The following is a 22,737-nucleotide window of genomic DNA, read 5'->3' as shown; positions in this document are numbered from 1 at the left end:
TGTCCATCATGCACTGCATGTCTATCAAACTACCATGGTCTACCCAATAATAGATGGCAAACATCCATCGAAATAACATCACAGAGAACTTCATCATGGTAATTCCCAATTTTGAATTTTACTAAACATTGTTCACTTACCAAGACCTTATGATCATAATTTACCCAAGAAATTCGATAGGGCTGGGGATGTTTCTCCCTCTTGAGCTTCGGCTTAGAGACCATCTCTTCTGATACCAGGTTATCAGTGCTACCACCATTAATGATCACGTCACAACATTTATCCTCACACTTGCATCTGGTACGGAACAAACTCCTCCGTTGTCCTGGTTCATTCTCACCACTTAGTAGGACTCTTTCATTTACCAAGGTCTCTCCTCTTTCTGCATCCTCTGAATGTGATGATTGTGCATCCTCATCCACATGAGCAACCCTAGCTTGGCCCTCAGCTCTCCTATTTTTCCTTCCTTGTCGTTGAGGGCATTCAAAGGCACGATGACCTTCTTCATTGCAATGGAAACAGGTTCCACGAAAGCCTCCTCTTCCTTGTCCACGTCCTCTACCTCTTCCTCTTTGATTTCCAAAGTCTTGATCATGGGAGCGATTGAAACCCTCATTCCTCTGGTTTCTGCTAGTACCCACATCTTCATTTTTCTTTTGGGTTTCATTGCGGCCTCCAGATGATCTACCGCTTCCCCTCCCTCCTTGACCGCCCCCTCTTTGCCTTCCTTCAAAATTTTTATTCAGCTTCTCTTCAACTCATAGGGCAAACTGGTATGCCTCTTCAACGCTGGTCATTCTTACCAGACTTAATTCCTCCTGGATGCTAGGTCGCAACCCACAGATATAACGAGCAACCTTCTCCTTATTTGCTTCTGCATGCCTCGCTCTAATCAAGAGTTAGTAAAACTCCTCTGTATATTCTTGGACTGATATTCCTGCTTGCTTTAACCCATGCATCTTCTTAAACAGATCAAGCTCGTAGTCCACAGGAATGAACTGCTTCTTCAATTTGTCCACCATGCGATCCCATCTTGTGATCTTCTCCTTTCCTCTTCTGTTTCTTTCCAATTGAACCTCTTGCCACCAAATTTTGGCATGGCCTTTCAGTTTGGCCTTTGCAAACTTAACCCTATCTGGGTTCCTAATATCCTCATACTCAAAGTATTCTTCCAGTTCATTGATCCAATCGATCAACTCATCTGGTTTCAGATTTTTTGAAAATACACCCACTTCAATTGTAGGTCTTTTCCCAAACTTAGTAATGGCCCTAAAAAGCCTTTCCTCTACAGGATTCAGAACTTCCCCATCAAATTCCTCGTCTGGTCCCATTGCTTCTTCTTCATTGTCATCCTCACTATTGTCACCTGTGGCAACATTTGCTCCTCTACGAAGCTCCTCTTGCAATGCCCGCACGTGCCTTTGGATGGCTCTAACCTCCTTAGGATTAATAGCTCTGGACCTTCCACCATGCTCTCTTCATGGAGGCATCTTCTAACTCAAACCCACAACCACATAGTCCTAGTGCAAACTGCCTCACAGTCGGCGTTCTGTCTACACACTCAGGAAAACCCGCTCTGATACCACTTGATGGGGACACGACCCAAGAACAGAATGGAACCAATAGAAAGGGAAAATTATATTAACTGATAAAATAAGCTAGTACAAACAGTGCAAAGAAAATAAACTTCAAAACATGCCCTAAGGGCTTACAATAGCATAAATCTGGAGATAATTTCTCCTTTTAGTACCTCCTCTCAAACTCCACCCCGAACTGCCTTTTACAATGCCAGAAATCTCCTTAAATAGACCGCGAAGGGTTAAGGACTAGGAGTACATTCTAGAAAGTGCTAGTAGGCATCCACCGACCAAATAGAAGGTTCTGGAAGCTGCATTAGAAGTCAGTGCAAATCTAGAAGAATCCAGAAACGGTAACCGAACTTCCGGGAGGCATAACTTTTGAACCGTAGCTCCGATTGACGAACTGTTTACATTTTCGAAAAGCTCTCGAAGTGTTCTATAGCCCTATGGACAACCTTTTCTCGTCCCCCATTTTTTTTACCCTTTTCGAGGTCATTTAATGCCCCAAACTTGACTTTGAAGCATTCTTAGGAGGTCTCCAAAACTCAAAAAACTGTAATAACTTTCAAATCGTGGGGCCTATTGACCTGATTCTTTTTTTGGAATGCTCTAAATCATGATTACATTCATCTGGCCAATTCACACCTTCTAGTTTACCAAAATGATGGCCCAGATACATGCTCCTATTTTTTTGGGATTTTCAAACGCACTGATAGTTGAACTGTGAGAGTTGGAACCTTTATTTGATCCAAATGGGTATCCAAAAATGTAAAGACATGAAACAGAAACTAAGTCTAAGTACATTTTTTGGGTGACACAGGATTGCCCTTATACCTCTGGATGTTCCTGCATCAAGGAATGAGATTTATGGAGGTACCAAACATGATGATATTATATATATGATGCAGAGGAAAATCACAAGAACAAAGATATGGAAAAAAAAATTTCTGATTGTAGAAATGGTAAATATCATACCTCTATAAAAAGTCAAGATGATATAGAGCCTAGATGGGTTGAGACAATGGAAGAAAGAAGTAATTGGGGTAGAGATGTTGAGGGTGATAGGTAAATAGCATGAGGAATATAGTAATATATATGATTGTTAAGTCAACAATTATAAAATATATAATAGTTAGAGAATGTTTGCACAAGCCTACAAGCTCCTTGAGATATTTTTTTGTAAATTTAGTATGTACATGGTATAATTTTTGGGCTCATCATTTTCAAAATAATTAGAAGGTTGTTTGAATAATATCAATAATGATCTTCACTTGAAACTTCATTTTTACCTTAAATGCATCATGTAGCAAGAAATTCTATTTGAAAAGTGTATGGGCCACTCGTTTTTTGGTGGTACTATTTCTTAAGTTATTCAAAGTTAACTTCTTGTTGGTTCATGGTGGATTAGAATGTATCTAAAAGGAAACAATGAATTTGTCAAGGTTTCATGTCAGACTACTTGTTACTTGTTACATATAATGTCTTAAAATAATTAAGTCCTACCTAACTATGCCCAAGGCATCTGTACACTGGAGACATACTTTGCCTACCAGGCTGCCTACATACCTATATCCACGATATCAAGACCCTTGAAGTACTCACTCTAATGAATATGTAGTTATGGTTTCTAATTGTTTTGATGTAGATGTATTCCTATAACCACTAGTGAGCTTTACTCACCTAATACAACTCTTCACCATCATACACCCACTCGGGTGAATCAGGTGGTTTTCTATAATTACAATATTGTAATACCCTAGTGCAACCTTTTTGTTTTAGTTTACAGTTAATGTAAGGCTAACCTATATATTTCCTAACTCACTCCTTATATAGTCATATTTAAAAGCTTATGACAATAATCAATGTGATAAAAGCTTGTTTAAAATAACATATTCCTTTTATTAAATGTAAGGTTGATTACCTAAACATCCATATGTGTATAAGCATGGTAAGTTACCTAGAATGTCATGAGACCAATCTTTAAAGTACCTAGAATGTCCTCATCGTCTCTTATAACTCTCAGGGGAAGTCCATCTTCATTGCTCATGAGCAATTTACAATGCGGGTACATCCAGGAATGTTCTCACCACCTCCTACATAAAATGAATCCAATATTAAAAAATGCCCCCTAAGAAATAATAGTTCAAGTGAAACAAACACATAAAAAATGAGAGAGAAAAAGGGGAATCTACTTACCAATAGGCATTTTCATTACACCTGTGGCCATGCTACATGTTGAGTGAGTTTTATTATTTTTCTATTATATCAAGATCTCTTGTTTATATACATACATACATACATACATACATATATACATATGTGTGTGTGTGTGTGTGTGTGTGTGTGTGTGTGTACATACATGCATGCATGCATAGATCACAAGGGCATGACAATGAGATACAAAGATCACAAGGGCACAACAATGAAATCCTAGATCTCCACAGATCTCCACAAATGTTCAGAGCTCTCAACTCTTGTTCAGAGCTCTCCACCCTCTTTCGCATGCAACTCTCCACAATCAATAAAAACAAATGGGAAATGATTAATGTCATGTTTTCTTTTTTCTTTTTTGTTTATAATCCACAATCCACAAGATCTCTTTGTATATATACATGCATACATAGACACACATATATGTGTGTGTATGTATGTATGTATGTATGCTTGTGTGTGTGTGTGTGTGTGTGTGTGTGTGTGTGTGTGTGTGTGTGTGTGTGTGTGTGTGTGTGTGTGTGTGTCTATATATATATATATAGAAAATGTTATTGAAACAGTACAAAAATTGCTTGACATGAGAGGTATGCAAGTGAGGGTGTTGACCAATATTGAAAACTTGAATGCTAAAATTGATTTTGATAAGTTAGAGGTAGATATTCAAAAGTTTGATAATCAAAATTTAAGGCATGAGAGCGAAGGAGAAGGAACAACTTTAGAAAGAGAAGGAGAAGGAGAAGCTTTAGAAAGAGACTGCATGACAGAAACAACAACTAGACAACATAGAGGATATTATGGGAGCCACTAGATAGAATCCAAGAAAGTGTTACGGTAGGTACCATGACATTAGAAAAACCACTTAAATTGGTCTAGGTTCTAATTAATTGGGTTGATTAATTCATTATTATATGATCCAATGGTAATGTTAGTTATTATTTTGACATACATGAAAACAATAATGAACTTTCTACTAGTTTACAATTGTTCAACAAAATTAATGTTTTACAAGAAAATACCCCTGAAGAACTATTAGCTCACAAGAAAGAAAATGTTGTTGAAACAGTACAAAAATTTCTTGACATGAGAGGTCCATAAGTGAGAGTGTTGACCGATCTTGAAAACTTGAATGTTGAAATGAAAGCTATCAATGATCAAACACCTATTCCAGAGTTGCAACATAGTATGAAGTTGATTTTAGATAAGATAGAGGCCGATATTCAAAAGTTTCATAATCAAAATTTAAGGCACGAGAGCGAAGGAGAAGGAGCAGATTTAGAAAGAAAAGGAGAAGGAGTAGCTTTAGAAAGAGACTGCACAAGAGAAACAACATCTAGACAACATTGAGGATATTATGGGAGCCTCGTGATTATGGCATTTACACAGAAGCAAAACTTGCTTCTTCAACTCCTTACACTCAACTTTTCACTGAAGTTATTCTTCTAGCAGTGAGAATAGCTACTACAAATTCCTAGGAGCATTCAAAGATGAACCGTCTCAAACAATTTTGACCTTGATTTTGGCACCCCAAGAAACATCATGTACCTCTCAGTGATTTGAATTTTCTACACGGTAAGGGATAATGTGCATGGTTCATCTTATTCAGTGATCATACACAAATGAATTTGAAGCTTATTATTTGGGGAGTTTGGATTTTTGAGGAATATAAGTAATAATCTAATCCAAGCTTAATTATTTGGCCTATGGTATATCACCTCTAGATGACCTAGAGCCATCACACGAGAAGGCATATGTTGTCTCTCTATTCCATACCTACACATGTATAACCATTTGGTGTTGAAGATTCAAAGCCCTAAGAATTATGCCATGATCTATGCCCCATTTCCAACTCACACCACCTGACCTTGATCCACATGCCTTATTTTCCATATGAGAGAAGTCACAGATATACCAAATGCTTGATAAGTTGAAATTCGATAAAGAGGGATGTCAAGTATTTGATCAAATGTATCCAGTGGAGATTCATCAAAATTTACTTTAAGGTGCTCTCAATCAAAATTGGTTTTAATATTTGCTATTGGTGTCACCTTATTCCATGTTGTTCTGAAGATGATGAGTCTTTGATATCTGCTTTGGTGTTGTTCAAGAGAACAAAAAATCATATTCCCAGCCCAAGAAGACACTACACAATTTTTAGAGAAAGGTGTTTCATGCTTGCTGTAAAATTGGTGTTTTAAATCTGTAAAGGTTTCTCTGGACAAGAATGTAACAAGAATCATAATGAATATGACCCATTTGACAAAATAATTCAATTTCCAGCCCACAGTCAAAGAACATTCCTATACAGTTGTTTGATAGCTTTCAAAAATGTTGTGACTTGTCCTCTTCGATGACAACCCATATAGAATATTGCCAAAATATTTAGCAAAGGAGATTTGGAGTCTCTAAATCACCACGTCACAAATTGGGTTTCTAAACTAAAGGTTTGCATTAAGCCATAAAATATTGAGCATTTACAAAATACAAATTAGCTTCAAAATAATCCATATGCAAGGGTGACTATAGAAATTGGATAAGAAGCCAATATCCACAAAATGATATGTGAGGAATGAAAATAAATTTGAAGCTTCTTATCTAACAACACTTCTTAGTGACAACTCATCAATCAAGTAGTATAGACAAGGCACATGAACTATTTGATAGAGTGCTAACATGATATTTGTTAAAAATATTGTCTAAACTTTCATTCAAAAGTCAAACATTGGTAGGCATCACATTGGAACTAGAGGACATCATGCTCACATGGAATGGAGAAAGCTTGCAGAGGCACCATAGTGAAGGGAGGCATGAATCATTTGTTGCAATGTGTCAATAGAGAGGTCATCCCATGTGATGGATAAAAAGTGGAGTGATAATTACATAGAATACAATGGTAGCAAAATATGCACAATATGAAAGCATAGACAAGCACATGAACAATTAGGAAAGATACCTTGGAGATTAATTTTTTTGGGATTGATTGGTTTTATGAGTAATACTCATACAAAATATGGTTTGCAGAAATACCATACTGTATTGTGGCTTGCAAAAATACCATGGAAAATTGTATTTGATTCTGCTAGATAGGAACAAATGATTATTCATTTTATTGTACCTAATTTGATGACATTTCTACAAGAATCTATAATCAACCTGACTAATCAACAACTAGACCCAATTTACTGGGTTTTGGCTGGTTTCTTTCTAAAAATATCTGCCATGATGTGTTTTTGTAAAATTTCTTGCCAACTCTACTCTTTTTTCCTAGTCTTCATTATTTTTGTGGAGGATCTTGAGGTAAGTCACTTAGCATGGGTTGAGTGAGTTTTATTGTTTTATTATTTGGATTCTAGATTATGTATGCAGTTGGATCAATTATTTTGTTGTGCTAAGATGTAATAAGCACCTTAAAAAAGATCTCTAACTATACATGTTTATAAGGAAATATAAAGAGATACCTATTCAAAAGAAAAAGAAACAAAAATTTACATAGCCCTTAAAGAAAATGGTAGAGCTAGGGCACGAAAATGAAATTATAGAGCAAGGGCACAACATGATAATGAAATCATAGAGAAAGGGCACGAAGATCACAAGGGCACAACATGGAAACAAAATTGTAGAGAAAGGGCACGACAATGAAATTGTAGAGAAATAGAATGAAAATAAAATGTAGACATCACAAGGGCATGACAACCAAATTGCAAAGCAAGGGCATGACAACAAAATATAGAGATCACAAGGGCACAACAACCAAATCATAGAGAAAGGGCACGATAACGAACTGCAGAGATCATAACAAAAAAATTGTGGACCAAGGCCATGACAATGAAATATGGAGATCACAACAATGAAATACAAAGATCACAAAAATGAAGTTCACGAAAACGTTCACAACTCTCCACCCTCATTCAGAGCTCTCAACCCTCTTTCCCATGCAACTCTCCACAATAAAAAAAATTAAGGAATGATTTATGTCATTTTTTGTTTTGTTTATAGTCACTGGGCATCACAATTATGATTCCAACATTGGTGTTGCGATGGTGTTGAAGACAATTGCAAAAAAATATGAAAATCAACAAAAATTACACCGTCATCATAAATTGCCTTCGTAATTTGACCCCAAATGTTGTAGTGTGCCTATATCCTCATAGGTACCTTTCCCATAGTTATCTTTAATAGCATGATACACACCCAACTGATTTAGAGTATTTTTGGGGGGAGAGGCCAAATAAGAATCCATCTTCACGAGGATGGTCATGTTAAGTAAATAATATTAAACTATTCTTACAAGAACAAGTACCAATGTAAGGATGGTTATTCAATAACATAGATCATGAAACCTTCAACAATATCCCTTTTGGATTCCACTCACACCTCTTCTCAGAATCTTAGAACTTTGGAATTTAATTATCATATGTGCATGAAAGTGTTAGTGATTGTAGTAAATTCCTTCAAACCCCGATATTGATGAGTTACAAAATTGTAAAAGGTTTTTGTTAAAATTGGAGCAAATAAATTTTTTTCCTGGGGGCCTAAAATCTCCACACATTAGGGAATCAAAATCATGACAAACCACCAAGAATACTTTGATGAGGATATTGTACCTACGATTAAGAATTTAATTGCAGTTATAACACTCTTATTGTAGGTTGTTATGGATGCTCATAAGAATTCAGATGAATGTTTGTATCAACATGCAATCAGAATACTATACATGTGACAAGATTATTCTTCATAGTTGCAACATTCTCGTCATAGGTTAATACAAATATTCATCATAATGATGATGTCTAGTGTGTCACATTGTTGATGATCACCTTACAAAAGTCCAATGACAATGTCAGAATGTTTCCCTATTGTCACACATAAGTTTTAGCATATTTGTGATGAATGTATCATCAATGGTCTAAATTTTATTTATTTATTTCAAAGCTTCTGACCAGATTTTAGAGACAAGAAAATGCTCAAGATTTCAGCACAAAAAAATAAAAAATAAGAGTCCAAAGTTTGATGAGCATTCATTATAAAATATGAAAAATGTGTTAGTGTGTTACTATTTAGCTAAATAAAGTTGTTTAAGTAGTGATGTCATGTGCACCTTAGAAAATGTAGACTAAAGCTAGAGTTGAACTGCTTAACAATTAAAATGTATTAATGTTATTGATGTCATACATAATGATTTAATTGTTTTCCCATATTTTTGTTGTTAATGTAATATTTTATTATGTTTTCATGTATTTTTCATTTCAAAAAAAGTATTGCATCATCTTTAGGTCTAGTTGTACTTTATTCTCATGGGTTTTTGGGTGCGATATTGCACACTAATCCAAATGACCCACATAAAAATGAAAATATAATTGCGCACTCATTATCTTTAACGATTATAAATTGGGGAAACTAATCTCAACCACAAAATGTTCTGTATATTTCAAATGCTTTTAAGCAAGATAATTCTATAAAGTGAAATTAATTATTTCAATCGAACCCTACCTGATGTAGTCCATATAATGATGCAAAATTTAAAATAAAGTGGTGAGAAACTTATGGCCCTATATTATTGGTTGCAAAGTAAAAGAATAAACGATGGATCAAATATTCTCCACTTCCTAAGATAATTCTTGATGTATAATCATGCAATTTATCAAAATATTAGGTCAATATCCTTAAATCAAATAGCCCACAATTATCTCATAGTTTAATAAAACCATACACAATATACACATAGTGATGCAATATTGAAAAATAAGTGGATACAAGTTGATAAATTATACCATTTTCTTCAAAATGGAGGAAAAAATGATGGCTAGAGGTTTCTTGAAACTTAGAGAGCATGTGATGAGTAATATTTAGACCAGTTTAAAAATAGGCACAATAATCATATACCCATTACATTTCATGAATATAAACATGAGATTCCAAAGAAAACAATGAAATGTTCTCTTTATTTTCCTTCAATTAATCCTTCATTATGACATTGGAAGCCTAATTTTTGGATGATTTTGCCTCTACAATACCCTATTTTTTCATTATTATGTGCTCTTGATTAAGTTTGAGTTCATTTTTATGTTAGAGATTTAGAGTACATATGTATGTTTGAAACAAGAGCATAAATGAAAGTAGAATTTGTCAAGAAAAAATAAACATTAAATGTGTAGCTTTAAATACCATGAATATATTCAGTAGAATGTCAAGTGTATACAAGAAAAAGTGCATGTTATGCTAATCAAGCGAGATACATGGGATCCCATAGGTAGTAAACATAGCCAACATAAAAACTTCTTTAAAGAGGAATACATGTACACAAAGATAAGAGAGATAAAAGGTACCAGGTATTGCCTAATGTTAGTCTCAAAATGGTTTTTGATACTTGAGTGCCAACACACTTAATCATTTTCTACATTGGAGCCGAGTACACCATGTATGCCGAGCCACAACATGAGCCGAGTCAGGGAAGCCTTTAGGTGCCAAGTGAAGATCAGGTGTCGAGCATGATACAAGTGCCAAGTGACATTTGAGTGCCGAGTCATAGATGATACCAAGCAATATAGAAATACAACAAGTGTCGAGTAAGCCAGTTTAATATAAGTGTTGAGCATTAGAGATCAGTAAGTGCCGAGCAACAAAGAATGCACATATGAGTTTGTAACATTATAAATTCAGATTTAAATGGTTTTTATGGCCAACATATGATAAATCTTAAAGGATTAAAAGATAAGATTGAATTTTTTGTTTTTCCCATGCAATAAGCATGTAACCAATAAGAAAAATGGAGAAGGCATGTAGCCAATTGTAAATTTGCAAGGAAAAAGCGAGAAATAGAGATTCAATATGGATCGTAGATCCATACCTAACCTTAAGTCTTCGAATGTCTTTATAAGGAAGACAAAATTAAATTGAACCCTATGGTTGATGGATGAGGGTCTGCAAGGAAAACTAATTCTCAGAGTGAAGAGTATCAGATCATAGAGGATCAAGATCAGAAAAAGCAGATCAAGTGCCTGTATTCAGCAATCGAAGGATTGTAAGCTATCAGGTTTATCATACCTAATACACTCCAGCAATTGTATTAGAAAGAAAATCCTATGGTAATAGGTTAGCTTAGCAGCTATTTTGTAAATCCTATAAATAGGTGACGAAATCCTTTAGCAGGGTAACACTTCTTGTAAAGTGTTTGAAATCCTTTAACCAGGTCACTATTGATACAATGTAAAGGTTTTAACAGGGTAGGCCTTTAACAAGGTAGACCATCAGAAGTGGTTAAATCTTATTGTTGCAGTAATTTTTGTGGGTATCATCCCCACCCCAGTTTTACCTTATTATTCTTGGAGGGTTTCTGGGTTACCAAAATCTTAAGTGTTATGCTCATGTTTTTTTCATAATTGTGTGATATGTTTATATGCATGCAATTTACTTTTAGTTAAGAAAAAAAATTAATGGTCAAAGCACAGTACTTCTGATTCAACCCCCCTCTCAGAAGCATTATTCCTATTTGAATATTCCAACAATTGGTATCAGAGTTGCATGGTTCTCACAAGAAGAAGTCTAACAACTTGGAGAAAAAGATCTAAAGATGGAAGTCTTCAAACTTTGGAAGATTATTGATAATCAAGTGATTGATGTGCAACTGGCTCTACACAAAGTAGAGTAAGCAAGGGAGGAATTGAGAAAATCCTTGAAGAGAAGGAAGGATATAGCCATAGCTGAAAATGATATAAACTACAAAGAGATTGATACCACAAAATTGTGTACCAATGGAGACACTAAAGAGTTTGATGCAACAATAGCAGAACTGATGGAGAAAAACAAAGTTCAAGCAAACGAGATAAGATCTCTCAAAATGGAACATGAATCTTAGGCCATAATGTTATGTGAAATCACTGAACAAAAGAAAAGAGTAGTTGAGGATAAAGTCATGATGGAAGATGACAAAAGAAATCTTGCAAATAGACTTGAAGAAAAATGTACTAAATTATTAAGGATCTCAAACATGCAGATGGATACACTTGCCCAAATAATGAATCTTCATCATGAACTCAACATAAAATATATTGAGATCTCTACTTTGAAGATGTAGAATGAACAACTGCATAATGAATTGAATAGAGAAAAAGAGGTAGTAGAGAATCTCAAAAAATCAAGTGAAGCCATCAAGTACTTTGAACAATTGATGAAATTTCCAAGATCAGCCCATGATACATTAGGACTTGGATACAACAGCACTGAAATTAGAGAATCATCAAAGAGCATTGAACAAAGAAGTGACAAAGGTAAGGATTCTAAACCTAATTGTCATTACTGTAATAAAAGGGGGCATACTGCTAATGTTTGCAGGAGTAGAAGAATCAATCAGACAAACACACCCAAAAACAAAATTTATTGTCACAAGTGCAACATGCAAGGACATATGACACAATATTGTAGATCCAAAGTTACAAGGACACAAAGATTTGATGGACATTGTCATAATTGTAAGAAGTTTGGACACAGAGCATTTGAATGCAGATCAAAGCCTATGTGGACATCAAATCAACAAACAAAAACAAAAGGAAATGAAAATTAGTACCATTGGGATTACAACAGTAGGTATAGCTGTCATTATTGTCAGGAATATGGACATATACCCTAGAATTGCATAAAAACACATTTCAAAGGGAATTATAGTAGGTGGCTAAGCCAAACCACGTGTTTCAGTTGCCTGAAAACTGGTCACATCAGCAGAAACTGTCCTACAAGGTCAAAAGCACCAAAAATTGAATCAAACAAGGGCAAATAAAATATTGATAAGAATACATTAGAACAAACATGAAGAAGACATGGCAGAAAAAGAATGAATCAAGTACATCCAATGAAAAGGTCACTTCACCCACAAGGTCAAGTGATCATTTCTCATCCAATTAATCTCAAGATGAGTCTATGGGGTTGATACATACAAGGAAGTATCATACATCAGCCCTAAATCATGAAGAAGTAATGCAAAGTAAAAATCTACATGAAACAAGATGCTAAGACAAAATTTAAAGGATGATGCCGAGTTGTCTTTGGATGTCAAGTAAAATCCTAGTGGAAGCCGAGTTCCTAACAGCGACCGAGTTGATGACTGATGCTAAGTTAAGAAACTCCTATGGAAGCCAAGTAAAATAGAAATGTAGTACAAGCTGAGTAATGTTAAAAATTCTTCATAAGTCAAGTTTGTAGTTGAGCATTTAATGTGATGGAAATAGGGTATATTATCGTGATTTCAATCATTTTTCCTCATCACGATCAAGAAGCAAAGGAGATAAAGAGCACAGAGCGACTTCACAATAGAGAATCCAGTATTCCAAGTAGATTGCAACCTCCTACAATGAATTTTCATTGACCTTGAGGTATTTTCATTTGTGTCGAGCTACGCAATTTCATATTTCTGTGTAAAAGAAACCTTAGTTTACATAAATGGCCTCGAGTTCCAAGAAAACCCTAGAAAAAGAATCGTTTGAAGATGTTAGAAGATGTCCCTATAAAATTAACAAAAAGAATAATTCATAGGGTAACTGGATATCCTATCCTAGATCGGCACAAGACCTTAAGAAGTGAATCCAAGGAGGTCATTGAAAAGAATACAGGTGCTCAGTGGAACAAGAGAGGAATGACTATTCATACCATTCAGGATCCTCTAGTTGAGTTTTCTATTAGAGTTATTGCCCACAAATTCTACCAATCTAGTAGACTCAACAGTGTGCCATGTATAGCAGTAGATGTAGGTTACAAACTAGTGAAAAGGGATCATACTTATGATCTTGTTGAACTGCAACTACAACAGATAAATGAAAACCTAACAGCCATAAGAAGGAAAAAGGGTGCTCAATGTAAATTTGGAGCAATTTTGGTTTGTATATTCTTTTATGTTCAAAATGAATTTCCTTCTTTTGGAAAAGTTACACGGAGGAGTGATAAGACTAGCATATCCCAAATAAATGAGTATATAGAACAAATGGGAGAAAATTTTGATACTTTGATGACAAGCTATTTTGAGGATTTCAAGAAATCCATGAAGCAAAGGGTGAGAATACTAGTTTCCTTAGTAGAAAAAAATATTAATGACATATGTTTCTTAAATGATATTGACTTCACCTACATTCAAGCAGCAATTCCAAGGGTGAGATGGCTAAGGCCATTTGGTTATGAAATCAACATTGATGAAGCATCTACAGCAATAACTGCATTGTTGGTAGAAGAAACGGATAAGAGTGCCCCACATTTTGGCACTTATGATGTTGTAAGATCAAAAATAAATATGGAATTAAAAACTTCCTCCACATTGAAAAAGAAAGATAAATTAATGAAGAAAATTAAGAAGCAATTTTGTGAAGGGGTAGAGGCTGACGCTGAAGATGATGATAATGACAATGATGATGAAGAGGATGAACAAGAGCAAGGCCCAATGGAACTAACTCAAGGCCTAGGTGAAGACAAGGAGGAAGGTGCTGAGGAAGAAGAAACTAAGGAAGCACCAACCCAGGCTGAGCCAAAGAAAAGAAAGGCAAAAGATCAGCCTCCAGCTCAACCCAAACAAAAGAAAGTTGCCATGCCATCACCCCAAAATCCAACAACCAAAGCTATAACAAGGGTCTCTACTCAAAAAGCTAAAGAGAAAGCAACAAAGAAGAAACCAATCAAGAAGACACAAGATGAGCCTAGGAAAAGAAGAAGATATGTAGCTCAACCTGATACTGATGAAGAAGATCAATTTGAAAAGATAAGTCATTCTTTAGTTGATATATTATGTAAAAAGATTGGAAATGGAGATTTAAGCAATATAAATAAAGTTGATTTCAATAAGTTCACTAAAGAAGAACAGAATAGAATAGAGGAATCAATTTATGGAATGATGGCACAGTTCAAGTACACCCCTCTTGAACTAGATGGACAATTTCCAGATGAACTGTCAAAAATTGTAGAAAACAGATGGCATTTTTGTTTAAGATTGGAAAAGGAGATGAGAGAAAAAACCCTGGCAAGCATACTGCCTGATTTTACTAAGGAGCAAATAGAAAAAGCAGTCAAAAGGCACAATGCCAGGTTTACACCTAAATACAGGGCATTCTTCATTCTCCAAAACAAAATGGAACATATTGTACAAAGAACAACCAAATCATGGAAGAAGCTTCTGCTCCACCAGAAGAAAGAAGAAAAAGGAAAGAAGAGAAGATAGAAGTAGAGCAAGGTAGAGAAGAAAAGAAGGAAGAAGAAAAGAAGGAAGAAGAAAAGAAACAAGAAGATGAGAAGAAGGAAGAAGAAAAGAAAGAAACAGAGGAGGAGACACAAAAGCAAACTAAAATGGGAACAACTAAAGAAAAGTAGCAACAAGATCAGAGTGTACAAGACACACAAATGCCACCTTCTAGCCCTCCTCATGGACCTATCACACTTACAGAAACAATAACTGTACAGGATGTTCTTGACACTTCTACTCAAAACATCAATCCATTAACTGCAGAGGATCTCAAAAGAATCCTTAACCAATCTATGCAACAAGCAAGATTATATGCAGATCTAGTATTGGTCAGTATGGATGAACTACAAAAACTAGTAGAAAACACAATTAGAGATAAGGTGAATCTACAAGAACCACCTTCCATCATCTCTACAGCTACTATTGGTCAACTTCAAATGCCAACAGTTGTTTCAACAGGCATAGTTGACACCACAGTTCAGAAGCCAAGTGCAGCAACAGACAAAGAAACAGAACAAATAGGACAGACTATTACATCTGATCCTACAGCACAAACACAAGGTGCACTTCCTACAATTACAACAACTGATCAAGGTAGATAGCAGGAGGATAAAATAGAAGAAACCCCTAAAGAGAAGGAGGCAATACAAACATTGATAAATTTTCCTACCTCAGGGACTCCTTCACAAAAGCCTTTACAAATATTAGCCCCAGGATCAAGCTCTACAAATATTGCAAGGGTACTTCACTATGGAGACCCTAGACTAGGTGAGGAGATAGTTGTACCGAGTTATGACTCAAAAACAATAAACATTGATCAAATCAATAAGGTGTAGGAAGCACTAAATAGAAGAAAGAGACAAGAGATACTCAGAAAGGAGTATCAACAAAAGCAAAAAATGCATGCAATTAAAGATATATTATGGAAGCTTTTAGTATTCAGTCACTAGATGAGTCAAAGCATATCATGGAACAATTATTAGATATTGTTGAACAGGTGACAAATGTAGACCTAGAAACAAATGCAAAACTCATGGAATGGTCTGAAAGAAAATTTCAAGGAAAAGTTAATGAGAAAATATCCAATGAAATAACACTTTCTCAGATTGAATTGGCAAAGGTCATAGACAAAGTCAAAAAGGTAGTTGAGAATATATTGTCATTATACAAAAAGTTGTGTGACTTTTCATATTTCACACAAGAGACCAGCCAAAAGATAATGAGCCTGGAGAGAAATTTGAATATTTCTAGCATGCAGCTACCTAAAGATCCAGCTCAAAGTGTGAAGCATTTTACTTAGACGCTTCATAATCAGAAAGAGATAGTTGTATTAATAGCAAAAGAGGCCACCATCAAGGCCAAACTATTACAGCTCCAATCTTCTATAACCCCACATTTGGAAATCCTCCATAAAGAACGAGTATATTCTAAAACTGTTCTCAAGAAAGACCCTAATATTTCTACTTTAGAAGGACTTATTCATCTTGTTGCAGAGACTGCCCTCCAGCATAAATCATTGGAAATTGCTTTGCATAATTGGGATGCAACTCTTAGGATGATTATGGAGGTAAACATCACATTTTTGGCAAAATATGGTCTTAACCCTTAAAACCCTCTAACATAAGTGTCAAAAGGGGGAGATAATAAAAATGGGGGAGACAAGATAATGGAGGAGACAAGATAACAAAGGTGGAGCATAATATACAGCATCAAATTTTGTTTACCAAGATAGCACTAATAATGGCACAATCAACTTAGGGGGAGTTACAATACTTTTAAGGTATATATATTGTACATTAACAAATTTTGATTAAGGTTTAAAAAAAAAACCTTTGTATATACCAAGCAGATTAGTGCATGTACTCATAAGGTTAGTTAAGTGTTTTTGTCACTCATGTCAAAGGGGGAGATTGTTAGTCTCAAAATGGTTTTTGACACTTGAGTGCCAACACACTTAATCACTTTCTACATTGGAGCCGAATACACCATGTATGTTGAGCCACAACATGAGCCAAGTTAGGGAAGCCTTCAAGTGCCGAGTGAAGATCAGGTGTCGAGCATGATACAAGTGTCAAGTGACATTTGGGTGTCGAGTCATAGATGATGCTAAGAAATATAGAAATAAAACAAGTGCCAAGTAAGCCAGTTTAATATAAGTGTCGAGCATCAGAGATCAGTAAGTGTCGAGCAACACAGAATGTACATATGAGTTTGTAACATTATAAATTCAAATGTAAATCATTTTTATGACCGACATATGATAAATCTCAAAGGATTAAAAGATAAGATTGAATCTTTTGTTTTTCCCATGCAATAAGCATGCAGCCAATAAGAAAAATGGACAAGGCATGCAGCCAATTGTAAATGTGCAAGGAATAAGCGAGAAATAGAGATTCAATATGGATCGTAGATCCATACCTAACCCTAAGTCTTCGAATGTCTTTATAAGGAAGATGAAATCACATTGAACCCTATGGTGGATGGATGAGGGTGTGCAAGGAAAACTAATTCTCAGAGTGAAGAGTATCAGATCATAGAGGATCAAGATCAGAAAAAGCAAATCAAATGCCTGTATTCAGCAATCGAAGGATTGTAAGCTATCATGTTTATTATACCTAATACTCTCTAGCAATTGTATTAGAAAGAAAATCCTATGGTAATAGGTTAGCTTAGCAGCTATTTTGTAAATCCTATAAATAGGTGATGAAATCCTTTAGCAGGGTAACACTTCTTGTAAAGTGTTTGAAATCTTTTAACTAGGTCACTATTGATACAATGTAAAGCTTTTAATAGGGCAGGCCTTTAATAGGGTAGACCATCAGAAGTGGTTAAATCTTATTGCTGTAGTAATTTTTGTGGGTATCATCCCCACCCCAATTTTACCTTCTTATTCCTGGAGGGTTTCTGGGTTACCAAAATCTTAAGTGTTATGCTTATGTGTTTTTCATAATTGTGTGATATGTTTATATGCATGCAATTTACTTTCAGTTAAGAAAAAAAAATTAATGGTCAAAGCACAATGCTTCTGATTCACGCCCCCCTCTCAGAAGCATTATTCCTATTTGAATATTCCAACACCTAAATAAAACATGCACATGTTGATCACTTTGTCTTTAGCTCCAACATCCTTCCAAAACTTAGTTTTCCTTAGAACCTGAAGAGGTTGCAAGAAGAGAAAGGGGTGGGCTTAGATACAAAGGACCTAAGAAATGCATGATATCCTGCAAGTAATCTTAAAATCATACACACATGTAATCATCCTTAAAACATAAAAAATGATGCCCAGATGGCTATGCTCAAGACATGTGCAAGAAACTCAAAAAATATTATAAAATGAGGAAAGAACCATGTTTTATCTAACTTGTTTGTTCCATGTGTAGATGTAGGATAAGTTGTGTTTCTATATTGCTATCCAATGTAATAAATGCCTTGAAATTTTTTTTAAAAAACCCAAGGGGTGGCCTCAAAGATCCCCTTGAGGTTGATGATTTTCTAGGAAAGAACACCTATAGATAATGCCAAGATCCCTTTCAGTGCTATGAATTAGTTCTATGAGGGATATTGGTAGCTCCATCCCTTAGGATTAACTAGAACCATTCCAAGACCAAGGAATAGCATTATCGAAGTCACAAATGAAGATAATATTGAAGGCCATATGGCCAAGAAGGGACAAGCACAACAAGCTAAAGGACATAGTCAAAAGTACAGATGTAAGGATGCAAGATATTCAAAAGTATGAGGACCCTAAGAGAAGATTTATAGAATAAACTAAACATATCACAAGTCAAGTACCAAGGATGAAATCAAAAGCCCACATGCAAGAGGAATACAATTGCAAATTAATGAAGAGCACAAGCATTCAAGTGAAAAGTCCAAGTGCATGATTACATAAAATATTTTCTTAAAGGGATACATCAACAAAAAGGTATGATGATGCACACATGTACAATAAATTAACAAGTAAAGATACAATCATCTCATGAAAAGATGGAATACATATTAAATTCATTGCCACATCATGAAATCAAGATATCTTAGCAAGTGGAAAGGGGAAAAATAATATATAACAACAAGCATTCCATTTTTAATAGAGAAGACCCCTTTTAGGAAGTTATGAAACATATTTCATTACCAAGGATCCACAATAATAGCCTCACAGGCCTATAGTAGAAGTAAAGAATGATGCATGATGGTTCCATATGACTAGATATTCAACACTTGTCCCAATTTTTTAAACATGAAGTCATGATCCATGAGGCATATATTACATCAACATTCACATACATCTTACATCAACATAAGATGGTTCCATATGACTAGATATTCAACACTTGTCCCAATTTTTTAAACATGAAGTCATGATCCATGAGGCATATATTACATCAACGTTCACATACATCTTACATCAACATAATAAGCATAGTGCAAGCACAACAAGTGTATAATAGAGCCTACAAATGGAGGATAAAATGATGTTCATAGTTTCCAAATGAACAACATCATGTGAGATTAAACAAAGGGAAAATGCATGCACAAAAAGATGTGCCCATTCATACTCATGACATAAATAGATGGAAATGAAACATCATATCATAAAAAATGATTCCCTAGCTTGTTACTAAGGTTGCGAGTCATGAACAATTAAATTCTCTTCATATGCATTGAAATCCATATAATAGAGAAGAAAAATACATCTTTTCCATGAGCACATAGTTGGGAAATGTAAATACAGGCCACAAACCTAGAGAGCCATAAAGATTATAAACAAAGATCATAAATATGAAAAATGATTCTCATTTCCTCCCCACAACATGTATAGGGAAACAACAATGTCATATGCTAAAGAATCATGCCCTAGTTTAGGACATGATCCATGAACAATTGAAAATGCTTCATATGCATCTAAGTTAAATAAAATGAAACATTAAATACATCTTGTATATAAGAACACAAGAAAAACCAAGTGTAGGCCCATGGCTCTTTTTCACAAAAAAATCAAGAGTGATGAAGCTTCTTAGCATTAAAGATGAAATAAAAGCCCATGAATTACTAATAAAATATCAACAAATCCATGCACAAACTAAAAACATTGAGAATGCAATAAATGTCATGACCCCCAAGAAGCATTCATACTTTAAGCAAAGAGTAGAATGGAGAAGTAAATAAAAGAACCTATCTTATGCATCGGTGATGCCAATGTTGTTGTTTCCAAATCAATCCCTAGAAATTCAATCCGGTTTACTTTAAAAATAAAAACTCCCCAAATCACCCATAGCTCAAGCATCATCTTCCATTTTAAGAATCTAGGGCATCAGCTTTGACTAATTGCATTCCATAAAGCATAGTATTATATATTGGTTATTACATGGATTATCACATTTTTTTAGTTGGATGCCATTTTAATGTAAAAGGGGGGTGTATTGAAATGTTTATACATTTAAATAGTATGAAGGTGATGTTTTCACATAGGGTTAGTTAGAAAAGATACAATAGGAATGAGATGGGTAGATCCTTAGGGGGGGAGCTCTTCTTTATTACATTCATCATTATTGTAAAAGCATTTAATAAAATTATGTTTATAAATCATTTTATTTAAGTGTTATTTCAAAATGCATAGTAGGGGGATTTGTGTTTGGTATAATTGTGGATGATTTTGGAGGGAAATATGTTTATCTTCTACATCCCTCATTTAGTTGAAGATATGGGATATCCAATATTCTGATTTTGGACAACATGGTTCATGGGGTTGAGGTCCTTTAATTCATATTTTTAGGTGTCAATGGATGTCAATTTCCATGTTCATTCCCAAATTTTGTGGAGGTGGGAGTTTTGATTCCAGATTTAGGGTGAGATGCATATTTCTGGCAAGTGCATAGATATTCCTCTTCCTATGATGTATTGTAGTTAGTTCTTGATTCCTATCTCATTGGAGAGGTAGAGTTGTTTTCTAGCCCATAGTCCTTTTCTGATGTAGTTTTGAGTGTTTTGGCTCCTTTTGCATAAAATTAAATAGTGATCCTCTTTGGCTTTATCAATATTTTCCTTATCTTTTACAAATTTTGGCTTCTATGTTAATGTGATTTTTGGGGGTCCTTTACTTAAGTTTTTGAATGGTTTCAAGGCATGTGAAAAGTGATTTTATGATAAGTATTGTGATTTGTGCATAATCAAGTTCAATGATTGTGAATCTAATTTCCTTCCTTTGAAAATCTACACCTTTTTGCATTGCAAATATAAAAGTTAACCAATGAATAAGCTATTGTGTAATTGTTTCAATTATGAGTTTTCTTCTAAATTTGTACCATCTTCATAATCTTGGTAATTTTAAGTTTAATTTATGTAATATGCATTTTTCCTATCCTTTTTCATATCATAATCAATTAGGTTCTACTAGGTGATTCAACGGAAGTCATCCCTTTGTACTAGAGATTGATCCTTATCATGGCCTACCCATAGGCACATGATCTTTCCATGTTTTACTAGATTGTTGAATGGTCATTTCAGCAAGAGGTGCAATCTCAATGATAATAGTTTTTGGCACTCCCAATGGGGCCCTTTCAAACCATCGTTCTTAGAGAAGTGTGGCATATAAATCTTACTATTTGGTATGAGAAACATTAGCATGCTTTAATAAAGATTCAATGCCATCATACTTGGTAACTCCTATCTTTGTTTTGTGCATATCAGATTTCTTAGCACATAAGCATAAGCCAAACTAGGAAAGTATAGATCCTTTTGAACCTAAAGAGCTATCACCTCCTAGAAGGAAGCCTAGGGAAACCAAGAACACACACGACCAATCTAATACATCTCAGGTTAGTTCTTCCTATTGTATTCCTTCTAGGGCCTCCAATCACATTCCTATATGTACAACCTTTGTTAATCCACTACCACCACCTCTCCCAATAGTGAAAGTACCCTTAAAACCTCCTTTGGATAGGAATCACCCCTTTATGGATTTCAATCAAGGCATCCCCTTTAACTTGCAACAACATGATGATATCCTCATGTGAGAGCTCAAAAGTTTACCAACCTTCATTGGAGAATATGAAACTACAATCATTGAGCATATAAGTGATGTTCGTGACCTCTATCACATCATCCAAGATAATGTATTTGTAAGGTTATTGGAAACATTATTGAAAGGAAATTCCCTTCAATGGTTTAGGGGGTTAGCAATCAACTCCATAACCACTTGGTATGAGTTGGGTGGTGCTTTGACTAGACAATTTGAGGAAAAATCTGATCACCTTTCTCTAGTGGAGCATTTAACTACTATCAAGAGGGCACCTCATGAGAATATTATGGGTTTCAATTTTAGATTCCAAAGGACCTAGAATAAGATCCCAACAATAGTAAGACCCTCCAACCAACATGCATTCTTATACTCTCTAAGACCCCTCAACAATGATATCTCAATGATGATTCCATCTATGGGGATAGAATACTTTACTAGGAGCTTTTGAAATTGACATAAGAGATAAAAATAGCCCCATTCAAGCTTGGAAAATATCCTCAAGGCCCCCAATGCCCTTTTTAACAGAGCTACAAGTTTTTCTTGAAGCAATCTTAGCCTTAACATCTATCCCATATATCCCATCACTCCCTCCTCAAGCCACTAGCCTAGCTAGTCTAATGTTAAATTAGTCCAAAGAGTAGAAATCAATTAAAGAGAAAAACCAAAGCATCCAAAAAAAATTGTAAAATTTTGGTAATGAGTTTGTCAACATGAAA

Source organism: Cupressus sempervirens, chromosome 3, assembly GCF_028749045.1.
Source record: "Cupressus sempervirens isolate cs-2001-9-10 chromosome 3, ASM2874904v1, whole genome shotgun sequence".
Lineage (NCBI taxonomy): Eukaryota > Viridiplantae > Streptophyta > Pinopsida > Cupressales > Cupressaceae > Cupressus > Cupressus sempervirens.
This window is presented reverse-complemented; position numbering follows the sequence as displayed.